Source organism: Sander vitreus, chromosome 7 (genome assembly GCF_031162955.1).
Source record: "Sander vitreus isolate 19-12246 chromosome 7, sanVit1, whole genome shotgun sequence".
NCBI classification, from domain to species: domain Eukaryota; kingdom Metazoa; phylum Chordata; class Actinopteri; order Perciformes; family Percidae; genus Sander; species Sander vitreus.
The window spans coordinates 7,648,603-7,662,980 of NC_135861.1; the positions used below are offsets into that span (position 1 = coordinate 7,648,603).

Below are 14,378 nucleotides of genomic sequence, written 5' to 3' on the forward strand. Positions count from 1 at the left end.
CCAGTAAGAGCGCGCCTCTATTCTGCGGGGGGAATTCTCCACCTCTTAAAAGCAGGTCTAAACCAGAGAGCGCGTTTTCCTGTGTGTTCAAATTTACCTCAATGGCAGCAGTGATCCGAGCAAGGCCAAGACATAGGCCAAGACGGCGAGCAGACAGGATTTATGCCACGAGAATCACTCTTTTCCAATTAAGCAAACAACAAATCATCCAACGTTACAGTTTAAGCAGCAATGCAATAATTCAGTTACTGGATGAAATCAAAGATGACCTGGAACCTCTCACTCAGCGTTCACATTCCATCCCAGCACACGTTAAACTCCTGGCAACATTACAAATATTGACATCAGGATCATACTCACCCAGGTACTCAACGCATTACTACGGCGCACTGGTCAATACATACAATTACAAATACAATTTCCCTACTACTGATGCCAAAATAAGACGCATCAAAGAAGATTTCTTTCACATTGCAAACTTTCCGAACATTATAGGAGCCATTGATTGCACTCATATCCCTATACTCCCACCTTCAATCAACGAGCACGTTTACAGAAATAGGAAGCATACATACTCAATGAATGTTCAAGTCATATGTGATGCCAACATGTCAATCATCAACGTCGTCGCCAAATTCCCTGGGTCTGTCCATGACAGCTTCATTTTCCGTCATAGTGCTATCTACCAAAGGCTACTTGGTAAGCATTGTTTGGAGATGTTTTACAGTGAACCTTAATTTCCCTTGTGAAAATAATTTGTCCAGCCATATATACCAGTATTATCCAACTGCTCATGCATTAATACCAGATCATTATTTTCTTAGAATGTGCTATATCTGTAATGTTCTATATGTTGCTGTAGGTGATGGTGGGTATCTCCAACATCAATGGTTAATGACTCCAATTAACCCCACAACTGCAGCACAACAAAACTACAACCACGCACACATACAGACGAGGGGGGTGATTGAGCGCACTTTTGGTGTTTTGAAAAGCTGGATGCGCTGCTTAGACAGAACAGGTGGAGCGCTGGCATACACACCGGAGAAGGTGTGCAAAATTGTGGTGGCTTGTTGCATAGTGCACAACATAGCCATCCGCCATGGTATACCCCTGGAGGACATGGAGCCACCGGAGGACATCGCATTCCCCCCCCCCCCAACAATATGACATGGCCGAAGGCAGACGTTTACGACAAGAAATTATTGGCAGATACTTCAGTTAATCTTTGTTAGGTAGAAATTGAAAATAAAAAATGGAGTAAATAAATCAAGCCAGACTGGAATAATTGTTTTTTGTGTTCTTTTTTTATTTGTTTGACAATGTTTTAACTGAGACTGTTTGCCTAGTTAGGCCTTTTTCTTTTTCTTAGAACACGTGTGGGCGTAGATGTGACTGGAAGAGGCTCAGGTGTCACTGGGGTGGATGGCACAGGTTTAGGTGGCGCAGATGTGGAGGCTGCACATGTGGATGCTGCAGGTGTGGATAAGACGCCAGAGGTCCCCTGCAGACCACCGACCATGCCTGCAGAAATGGTCCTTAGGCAGTCGTTGGTCTGTTGCTGGTGGCGACATAATCTGGTTACTGCCCTGGCCAATCCATTCATTGCACTAACCAGTTCCTTTACCTGCCCGTTATTCCGTCTCATTTCACGGTTCATCTGCTGCACATTACCAGATATATGTTGAAGGGCCTTTGTCTGGGCGCATTGCTCAGTCAACAGCAATCAATATCATCTATCCTGCGTGCAGGACGCTGAGACGAGGCAGGTTGCACAGGAGGCTGAGACAGGCCAGGTGGTTCAAGTGGTTCCCCAAACGCTGTGAAAAGACAAGTTCCAAACATAGCATCAAATACACTTGGCACAAAAAAAGAAAAACGGCTCCATGTCTGTTCCATTTTTGATAAGCAATTTTGCAATTATTTAACTATATAACACTCTTTAATTACTTAACCCCATCGGTTGGGTTGACATATTAATGATATAGGCTAAACATATGCATATATACCCAACGCCACACACCAGTATCATAACCAACCACACATATCTTCATTCTCTACAGAGATCTCAGCAGTATCTATGCCGTCCACACCTTCCACCTGTTCGGCAACGAGTGTTTGCTGCACCACCTCTTCAGCAGTAGTTAGCGTGTCTATTTCTGGTGGACCTGAACCGGTTCTCCTCGATTGTGCCCGGTTGTATGCAACCTTCTCTTTTGTTCTGCGCTTTATGTCTTGCCACCATTTTTTTTACCTCCTCCACTACTCTCCGTGTAGATGATGAAGAGTTGATTTTATTTGTTATGGCAATCCAAATTGAATTTTTTTCTGAGGGTGTGGATGTTCTGCCCTGTAATATGTTCAGGTTTGCTGTTACTTCATGCACTAAGATGTTAATTTCTTCTTCACTAAATTTAAGCTTGCACTTTCTTTTTCCCGTAGGAAGATCCATGATAGATACATAGGGGCCCATTGTTTGCTCTTTTAGAGGCACGCTAATGGAGGGCGTAGTATGCGCTGATTGCCTGATGGGTGTCAGGTTTGATAAATACTACGCAAAATGTGGAAGCATAGCGTGCGCTATTACCGAACTCGCATAAACAGACGCAGCGCAAACTGCGCTAGTGTTAGTAAATTAGGCCCTCAGTATCCAAGCAGTGTGCCTTTTACAAACCCTCATGAACACCAAGAAACGGCTCATAAACACGGTGGCATTTACACACGGTCATTTAAACCTTCGTATCATCCATCATTATTTTATGGCTGGTTAGCTCAGCTAGGCCCATACACACCCCGCGGGGCATTTTCATCGAGGCTTGTAAAAATCATTACACACCTCACCATGATGTGTGTATGTCCTTTTCAGTAACTTCTAAGAGCAGATTTTTCTGAAAATACTGTTGTCTCTTGGTGACAGTAGGACACATTTCTGGGTGTTTTTCAAGGTGAAGCATGAACAGAAAGAGATTTATAACGATAGATGGCAGGTATACGTTACATCACTGTCAACTGCGATCATGTTTAAACACAGAAACCAGTTAATCCTTCATAAATGAGAATACATTTTCTATATTTACAAAGAAAATGCTCTATATCTTCTCAAATGTGTCTCTCAAACTGGTCAGATTATCTTCACCACTTGAAAAACCGTGTTAACGCCATGACAAATAACAGAATGGCTAGGATTAAGTGCTGTTCCACGTCCAAGTGTTAGACAGGCTAGACAGTTAGCTTTGGAGGAAAAAAACTGGTCTGTTTTTCATAATGTTTTGAAACGGCATCTCTCAATTCCCCAACCCCCAAAACTATTTTACATTCATTGTGCTGTGGAAACACATTATTTCATTGTGTTGTTTGGACTGCTGATTAAAGTTGTGAAGAATTGTAGACCTATGAATAGGCAATAGGCACAGCAAATTCCAACTGTGCCTTTCTAATTTGAATTCATCTGTGGTTTCTCATTAGCGAATCTTCAAAAAGCAAAGCCAAACGTGTTCCAAAGAGACAAAACAATCCCACGGATTCTGCTTGCTCAGGCTGGTTTGTCTTTGGGTTTGCTCGGGCTGAAGGCTTCCGACAGGTTATCTGTGTAACTGATGGCAGCTGTTTACCACAGAACTGTGTAGAGGCTCATTATTAGAGTGTGAAGCTTGTTATAAGGCCGTGTGAGAGACTCGTTAGGCGCTAATTATTTCTGAGGAGCTGCCTGGCGAGTCTGGATGGAAATGAGTATAGGGAGAAGCAGAGAGACAGTACAGTATAGTAGGATGATGGATGTGGTTTTGCAGAGACGGGTCAAATGTGTCAGAAATTACTACTGTGTGTCTTAACCTGCTGAGAGTTCCTTCATAATAGAGTTCATTCAGATTAAAGTTCGTCCTATGGCTACATTAATTTTAATTTTAATAATGTATACTTTTTATTAGGGCTGTCAAAACAACGCGTTAATTTCGATTAATTAATCTGAGAAAAAATAACGCGTTAAAAAAATTAACGCAGATGAATCCATTCCATATTGACGTTTGCAGACGGAAATCTGGTGCCACTGATATGTCTGCGCTTCTCTCTGCTGCTCTGAAACAGACGTTACAGGAAACACGAACACCGCTGCATGTGACGCTAGTTAACACTATACTCAATAGCAGCTAACGTTAGCCTACTGCTAGCTAGTAGCTGGATTAAACACGGTTAAAATGCTGACAGCTAACGCTAAACGGTGTAAAGTTTGACTGTGTTTTACTGTAGACGATTCAACACCAGTATTAACAATCTGCAGCTGCCGTCGGAGAAACAACACAGACGGTGAAAAAAAAAAAAAAAAAAAACAATACAGCCGGTGCGTTCAAAGAAACTGGTAAACTACACCCTCGTGGTGCATTTGAAGTTATTGTAAATGTCCTTTTCCTATCTGGTTGTTGTTTTTGTCGTTCAACAGCAATTTACTAGTGAAATAAGTTATTGTTATTGTTATACATTATTATTATTATTAAATCATTTCATTTTAACCATATGGCCTTAGCAATAAACAAGCCGTTCTTTAATGTCACCAACTGTTGTTTAGTACCCTTTTTTTTTTGTTTTCTTTTTTTACTTTCTTAAAAAGTATCGGTTCAGGCACCGTTAATTATGTATAAGATTAATTTCAATAAAAAAAATTTCACTCTGTTGTTAGAACACACGTGTGATATTTTTTTTTTCATAAAACATATATTGTTGAATAGTCCTGTAAAATAATTGTGGTGAACAGATTAGCAAACAACTGCCTTTTTAAACATCCAGCAGACACAGAGCAACATTAGTATTAGTTTGGAGTCGTGTTTCTGGCTGCAACTTTATTTGCCCAGAACCAAACAGCAGACACACATTGTACAGTGAGTTTATTAGTGCTTCTTTTGCTAAAAAAGCTGCCTGCTGCATCTGGAGGCACCCAACAAAGATTTGGTCCATAAAACCAAAACAAAGATCTAAAATAGACTAAAAAACTTTATAGAGCTGAGGTAAACTGCAGAATAGGCTCGTTATTCTCTGTGGTTTTGATACTATAAGTGACCACTTTCATGTCACAGACTCATTTAATACATTTAACATATTAAAATACATATTAAAACATGATTAGTGCAGCTTTAAATTTAGTTTCATATTGTCTATGCCTTTGTTCTTGATACACACAAAAATTCAAAAAAGGAATGCACAGCTTTTGCGGCCACTAAACCTGCACAAAGAAGACCAAGAGAAACCATGCTGCCAACAAATATTGTCTTGGTGCAAAATTGGCCCCTTTCTATGCATAAGAGCCTCACTGCAAAAACACAATTCATTGTTCAATTCACAAAGGTCAGTGCTAATAGCCACACGCCGTTATAGTAAAATTATTAGCCTCTCCAAAGAGTTGGTGATAACTGAAGCCATTTATAAGAAATTCCCTCCTCTGCTTCAAATGATGCTATCTTCTTTTACAGTCTGAAGGTGTGCGTTTTGAAAACACCAAAAGCACTGACAGACTGGAATATGAATCTATCTGAAAAAATGTTTTGATGAATGCCACTGCACCTCAGCAGTCAGGACCTGTAGCTTACAGTCTAAAAATGTCATTTTTCTTCTTCTCTCTGCTCTGCCTATTCTGTCCTTGGCGGGAAAAGCAACATTTATACTTTGCCACATGGATAATTGCAATCAGACACAAAAAAGGGCAAATTGCACTCAGCTGCAAAACTTTATAGGCGTGTTTGTGCTGTAATATTATTAGCACAATTTCTTTTGTGAACCTTAAGACGGGGGAGATAGCAGTTGCAAGTGATGCGCATTCATGGTGCTATCAGCGGCCGTAATCCATTGTTTGTGAATTTGCCCCTCTGTATGTATATATATATATATATATATATATATATATATATATATGTATGTATATATATATATATATATATATATATATATATATATATATATATATATGTATATCACACCGTAGCATACTGTGGCTGCAGTTAAAGGAAGCAGTTAAAGGACACCAAAAGTGTCTATTCATTTCCAGACTATGGTCTGTCATCAACATATTAGCTCTCTAAATATTAGCTCTCTTTATCTAAAATGTCAGCTCCTCCACTGACTCAGTGTCAATCCTCTTTTACTTGCTCTTGCTCTCACTTTGTTTCACATGGCACTTTTTTCTCTTATCTTTTCTGATTTATATGATTTATTTTACAACCTACACATTTCATCCGGTCCAAGCAGCTTTTTAATTGTCTATGACTGGAAGCAAAGTATGTCTACAGTGTATATATAGGCCCATTAATGTGTGCTTCCGTTTGTGTATACTGTACGTGTAAGAGCAATGTACATGGGCATTAGCAAAGGTATGCAAAATGTACTCTATCTATATTTCCTTTCAATATGTTCAGACTGTATATACAATACAATAGTACAATTAGATGAGATGCCATTTTAATAAAACCCACAGGGATTTGAGTTCCCGCAGCAGAAAATATGGTGAAGATAAAAAATACAGCAAATACAGAGTGAAGATGAACTCACACAGAACAGCATGTTGAGGGTAAGACAACAGATAAAGAGATAAATAGGCCATCTTTGTTTGCTGTATGGTGGATGTGTAAGTCTGTATTGTGGTATGAAAGCAACCTCAATCAATTATTGATAGAGATATTTAACTCATCTCCACAAAATGTTGATTATTTATATCTGTTTCAGATGTTGCACTTGCTCCTTTGTTTCACTGTTGCCAATGAAAAAATAAGAATTTGTACAGCACCTCACAGGCTGCATGTTTTTTATGCATAGCACAGAGGACATAAATAGCCCCAGCTCTAGTCCTGCATTTCTTATTGGTCATACTGGGAGCTCTGATCCAGACAACTAATGTGGTCCTACAGAGCAAAATAAAGCCCCTGCTGCATGAGAAGCCAGATGTATATGTGCCTGTATTATTCCTGATTGTGATGGAGAGTAAATACTGGGGTTTGAGAGCTGATACTGTACTGCACAGAGAAATGCTGCTTCTTCATGTACTGTTCTGTGATTACAATACACTGATTAGCCAATCCTTTAATATTACCTACTGCTATATTGTGTTATTCAGTACACTTCTATTCAGATATTGTTTGCAATCTCTTGAGTGATTAAGTGAGCCTCTTCATCGCCTGATGTGTCTCTCAGATATGTGTGGCGAAACAAGAGATACTTAAAGCACATTCACCTCAAACAGCTTTGTTCTACAAAGGCATCATTGTTATTCTGAACTCTGTACCCGTTGTGTTTTTGTGAGGAAGTAATCGTTGAGTTCTGGTAATCATTTCTTGCGCAGAGGTGGCACCTTTTGTTGTGTTGAATTACAGGGAGAAAAAACGACTCGTCCTTGGTGTTCTGGCTGAACCCTCTGGCTCAGGAAGCCATGTTCTCCTTTTAACCTTTTTCATTTGATTAAGAGGAAAAACAATGTTTGACCTGCGCAGGCAGGCCAGCAGCTGGGATTTGGGCCAAAACAGCAGGAAAGTGAGCTCAAGTGGGGGAGCTGGCAGAGCCAAGGGTGGTGAAGGTCCACACACACACACACACACACACACACACACACACACACACACACACACACACACACACACACACACACACACACACACACACACACACACACACACACACACACACACACACACACACACACACACACACATGCATGTACATGTCCTTGTGTTAAGTGGATGCACAAAAACATACACATGCAGAAAAATATATCAACACATTCAGCGGGTTCAAAAGCGCTGGCCGGATCGGGCACTTCTGTGCATGTTGTCCCCATGTTAGACTAGGTTTTGTTCTGGGTTCTCCGGCTTCCTCCTACAGTCCAAAGACGTGCAGGTGTTAGGTTATGTTGACTCTAAATTACCCTAGGTTTGAATGTGAGCGTGAGTGGTTGTCTATGTTTATGTGGTTCTGTCTCTATGTATCAGCCCTGTGATAGTCTGGTGACCTGTCCAGGGTGTAGCCTGCCTCTTGCCAAAAATGAGCTGGGATCGACTCCTGCCCTCCGTGACCCAGAATAGGATAAGCGGTTAAAGATAATGGATGGATGGAAGGCCTCTTATAAAAGTCAGAACTCAAATAATAGCCAGGGGTAACACACAATGGCGGGTTGCTAAAGGCCTGTGAAGTTACCTGTAGCCTGCTACATCTTGCATGGTAAATCCAGTATAATGTCCATTTCCACAGCACTTTCTCTTAAAGTGCTCATATTATTCATATTTTCAGGTTCATGATTGTATTTAGAGGTCGTACCAGAAAAGGTTTATGTGGTTTGATTTTCAAAAAACACCATATATTTGTTGTACTGCACATTGCTGCAGCTCCTCTTTTCACCCTGTGTGATGAGCTCTCTGTTTTAGCTACCGAGTGAGGCATCACACTTGTATCCCATCTTTGTTGGGAGTCGCACATGCGCAGTACCTAGGTAAGCACTGCTAGCTAGTCAGTTGGAGAGTATGAGGGCATGCCACGCTAGCAGCTAGGCGAGCGTTATAACGTGTGTTACAAAGACGTTCGTCACAGAAGTAATGGCTGGACTACAATAGAGCTGTTTGGAGCAGTTTGTGAACAGTGCTTTCTCTGGAAGATGGTAAGTCCCTTTGGGGTGGACTTTGAGGTTTTTCATTTTGTAAACCTATAACGTGCACAAAAAGATGTATAACACAATAAAGGAAAGGGGAAAGGCCAAAAAGCATAATATGAGCACTTTAACTGGGAAACAGAGGAAATAAAAAATAAATGCCTGTCTCTAATATAATAATGTTCCAAATAAAGGCCTGGCTCTCTTTGTCACTGAGGTACTAGATAAATAAAGAAATATACTAGTAATTAGTTATTTACTGTAGACACTGTCTAAATTGCTAGGGCATCAGCTGCAAACAGCAATGTTCTGTTTTGTATCAAAGGGAAAAGTCTCTGAAATGATAACATATGGCAAATGCGAAGCCCGTACTGCTGAAAACTCCATACACTTATGATACAAGGGGTATACCTTTCTTCCAACAAGGATTTCAAAACTTTATTTTAAATCTAAAGGAATAAATGACATGGTTATAAGTAGCCAGAGTGCTTATGGAAAGCTTCTTGAACGTATGTGGCTGCAGATTTGATTGCATCATCTGTACTGTAGAGTCCTTGAAAAAGATGAAACTCCTGCCAGGTCCATGGCTGCTGTTCTTGCTGAACCTGACCTCCCAGTGGAGAAGAGCATAAGTAGGGTGAATTCCCTTATGTTTTCTTTTCTTCCAGTCATACCCTAGGTTTTCTGTAGTTTCTCGAGCATTTCAATGGGCTGTAAGTTCTATCAAGACATTAAAAGATCAATCTTCTGGCTCCATTAGTATTCAATCCTCTTCAAATGTACAGCTACACATAATGAACAGCAGTCAGATTCAGAGGCTGATGCCACTGTTCAATTTTCCTTTTAGCCATTTAGCACTCTTAGAAAAGATGCAAACACAGCAGATTTTACCTCCTGCAGTTTGAGTGAAGCTGTAACCACCAATGTATTCACATTTAAATATATAGAGGCTATTCATTAGGGGATATTAGCTAAATTAGTGTTGCAATTATATTTAGCAGAAGTGTAATTGAACAACACATACCCTTCTCTTTCTCCGAGTGTAATAGAGGATGCCCATACAAACAATTACAATAGCGAGTGAGTCACGCTACACTCTTGCCACTTCCTTAGCTGTTATTATGAAGCCATTTTAAGACGGTGAAATGCTTTTGAGAGTACTGTGTTCGGCCCGATGCACCACCAGCCATCTCACACACTGAACAGCATTGACATTCAGAGGCTGATGCCGCTGGCTGCCCGATCTTGCAGCAGGCAGAATCTATATTTTGCAACAAATACAAATGTAAGTAAGCATATGTTCATTATCAACTTGTCTCATAGAAAGAAGGGTACATTATGTCATGGCCTCCAGTCAATGATCATAATTAGGCCAACAAATAACATTAGAATAATATGTCTCTTTTATGATGTTATCTTTATTTAGATCGGTTTAGTAGTTTTGCTACATTGTGCACTAGTTTTGTGTCATAATAATAATAATTTGTGTCAGCATTTAATAGATAGATAGATTTACAGATAGACATTTATTGATCCTTTCGGAAATTCATCTTGCACCATACAGCTCATCAGATAGACAGACAGACAACAGACAACAGACCACAGACAACAGACAACAACAGGACCACTAAACCCTGCCTCCCCCACCCACGACAACAATACACAACACCAAATATCTCTACATTATAAAATAGTAAAGTGCAGTATCATTAGCACCAGTGGGCTATCAGTAGTAAGGTGCAACATCATCAGTGACATTTTAATATTATACCAAAGCAACCAATTCTCCAACCATTATTGCAGTGGTGCAGGGGTAGGGTTTTGTAACATTACAATAAGGCTTTCACACAGGTTATTTATTTATCAGCATCATAATACAGGTTCCACCCCCAACCACAGAAACAGTGAAACCTGTACATTATTTTTTATTTGATCAAGTAAGAGTTTAAATGTATTCTTTAAATTAATTCTCTCTTTTTTATGTCTGAGGTTACATTTTAACCGTACACATGGAGTAGAAATCTAAAGCTCTTCATGAGTACAAACTGCCGGCCACAATTACCAGGGTTTTTTTCCAATGGGAAGGTCATTGTTGATTAATCATGCATTGAAACATTCTAGTGTCCTGATAAATTAACATTAGCTTTGGTTGTCAGCAGTGTTGGGCAGTAACACAATACTTAGCTTAATTTAGTAACGTGTTACAGTAATGTCATATTTTCAGTTACAAGTAGTGTGAGGGATTATAATTTAGACAGTTAGCCTCAACCCAACAAGGAGCAATGCAACGTTTGATGTTCTTAGGGGGGTTGCTAATGTTAGCCACATTCAGGAGTCAACTATTTTTGCTTAGAGTTTGAGCGAATCGCTAAGCTGACTTGTTACACCAAAATGTGTTGTTTTCTGTTTCTATACGTTTTTAAATACAGAAAATGTGACGTATAGAGGATTTGGAGTTGTTTAAAGCAGTGATTCTCAAAGTGGGAGGCACTCTGTCGGGGGATACGTAAAAAAGTTTCATATTCATTCATTTAAATTATGATATTACAAAAGACTTCATAGTTAAACAAATTATATTTTATTTGTTAATAATAGTTGATAGGTTCTAATCTATTAAATCTATAACTCTTAAAATCTGCAAATATGTTTAATAAATGTATAATATATTTCTAATACATTTCTCTTGTGTTGTGCTTCCACATAACTAAGAAACAATAGGCTATGTCAAATTATTCTAAGGGACATACATGCTGGGGGCCCTGGTATATATATATATATATATATATATATATATATATATATATATATATATATATATATATATATATATATATATATATGTGACTCACAACTCTGAAAAAGTCAGGTAACAATTCTCTGTGGGTTCATCACTACGACTGACTCCTTTCTTATTACACAGAATCATTTGATTGAGTGTTATTATAAAAAATATTGATTAGTAGAGCTTTAAAGTTATTAGTCACGCCAGTGTCTGACAAGACACAATGTTCAGTCTATAGTGCATTGATTTGTCAGTCTGTTGCCACAAATATTGCCCACCCACTCATTAAGCCAAACGTGTGTGCTTTGTGTACAGTATACCACTTTTGGAGTAACTAACAAGCTATTTGATGGAGTAAGGTGGAGGTTTAGGTAAACTGGAGTAATACCAAGCCAAAAAGAAACACCTCCTGCCCGTTTTATCACGGCTGTAATTACCACATTCCATTTGTCAAAGAAATAAACAATAACAGGCGTCCCCGCAGCCCCCGCCCACAGCTATCTGCTACCTTACACATTGTCCTCCGCCTTCCTCCTCTTCTTCTGCCACTCTCTCTCTCTGTCACACGCACAGCCTCATATTAATTCCTCCCTTACCCTGGTGATATATTAGTCTCTCACAAACACACAGAGGCTCTCATAAACACCCGCTCATTAATTCAATCTCTGCTGATGATTTATTTTCTCGCTCATTGCACAAACACACACACAGTCTCTTTTTCTCAATCTCGTGAACACTTTCTCTCTTATTAATTTCTCCGTCCAGCTCCCCTTCCTCCCGTGGTAAATGGGTTGACGTGGCCGTACTGTAGCTTTCGAGCACTGATTTGCAGCAATCGCCCGCGAGCCTTCCACTGTTTATCTTGGAGATAATGATAACGCTTTAGGGTGAGCAGACCCAACTCATCGCAGCCTTTTATGTCCTCAAGAATGACAGTGTGGAGCTTAGAGATGACTATTACTAAGAGATACAGCATTAGATAGCCACACGTGTGAGTCATTGTCACACCAGAATCAATGGAATATAGAGAACAGGAGAAGTAATTATATTAATAATTAATAATTTAAAGTGGTAATGTAAGGTTCTTTTAATTTTTCCCAATTTATACAGTAAAAGCTGTTGTATATATGATCAGATTAGCATTTGCTGTGCGGATTTTGTAAATTGCTCAGTGAGTGTTATCTCTCTTACATTATAATAGACTAGTGATGACTATCACATTTTCCTGTGGTCTCCAAATGTGTGAAGCATCAGTTCGGAAATGTACATGGATTTTGCGTTGTGGACTAAATGGGAAAAGACAGATTTTCATTGCTGAGAGCAACTTCAGAGGCTTTATCTCTTACACAGCAGTTTTTATGTGCCAGCTTTGAATATTATCAGCCAGAGAGGGGCTGTGGGCATTGTTGCTGGCTCCGGTTGTGTAATGTCAAATCGATACCTGGTGCGTTTCAGGTTTCACAAATGAAAAATACAAGCAGATTTGATCAATTTACAAGAGGGATGTATGACTTGAGGCTTGTACTGCTCTCGTAATACATGACAGATCCATAGCGCAGCCTCAGTGGTTGAACAGCCGAGGTTAATCTATGAGCGGCACTTAGTGGGTGCAGGTTTGACTTATTCTTATTGACTGAATAAGCCATACAAATCTATGAGCAGGAGCAAAAAAGTTAAGAAATGTTAAAGTTTGCAGAAGGAAGAGCTGCATAATTAAAAACACACATAATCCTCTGAAGTGTCACTCTTCTGTCAGGAAACAGCTCAGAATGGCAGATACACTTCAGTAACCTTAAATAGTTGGTTTTCCTTCCATCACTTGGGCCCTGATCTCAGATGGGAATAAAACCTTCATTTGTGATAGAGGATTTCCCCAAAGGGAAAACACAACAGATCTGCGAGTATAAGGTGAATTCCCACATGATTGGAAAACATTGGGTAACACTTTATCTACATAAGAGTGACATGACAGTGACAGTGACATGACAGTGTCATGAACACATGACACTGTCATGAACACAGTCATGACACATGAACCCTAACCCTAACCATAACCATAACTTGTCATGACAAAAACCGAATGACACTTACTAAAAGAAGCGTTATGTCATAAACGTTTATGACTTGTTTATAATGTTTATGACACGTTCATGACAGTGTCATGTCACTCTTATGTAGATACCTTCAAGTAAAGTGTAACAGTCACAGTATTGAAAATGCAGTTCTATTATTTTCATGAGGAGTTATATCAAGCTAGTAATTTCTTGTGTGGTGGATCACTAGCTACTAACCTTAAAAGACATTTATTCTGGGTTTCAGTGGAGCGTTTACAATGGAAGGCAATAGAGGAGGGGTAAAGGTGACTTAGAATCTTAGTTGTCTTGTTATGTTGTCAGAACATTTTCTCCTGACCACTACATTAGTGTTTAAAAATGTTTTTTTATGACATTTGAAACCAAGCCAGCATCACTTATTGTGTATAATACAAATAATGCATAAACAAACACAAATAATGCAACTTCTCATCAGGAACAAACATATACAGTATTGTATGTATTTGACATGATTTTTGCAGCCCCAGCCTTGTTAAAATGTATTGATCATTTTGCTCTAGACCATGTATAAATTTAGCACTGAAAAGGGATCTTTATGAATGCAGATGCAGATGACTGCTCAGTGTTTGTACTCCTGACCTCAGTGCAGCATTTGACACTATACTGTCTCCTTATTACTAATAGATTGAGATTTTTTTTTGTCATTTTAGTGACTTTATTAAAAAGACGTGTCTTTTTAATAAAGTAAGGGCTGCTTAGTGTGGGTGATGTCACAGCTACAGTGCAGAGGAGAGAGAACATCGTCTTAAAACGTTCTCTTTAACTTGCTCTAACGGCCACAATTCTTATTTCTCATAGACCATTTAGACGTCAAAATGTAGATATACTTTTAGAGTCTATTTTTTACATTTAAGCAATATTACTTATA

At 39.2% G+C, this 14,378-nt stretch overlaps 1 protein-coding gene across 1 annotated transcript in view; it reads left to right on the top strand.

Moving 5' to 3' along the window:
* Nucleotides 1–14,378, top strand: part of vstm2la (V-set and transmembrane domain containing 2 like a) — a 47,908-nt gene that overhangs the window by 29,720 nt on the left and 3,810 nt on the right. The gene's annotated exons all lie outside the window — the stretch shown is intronic.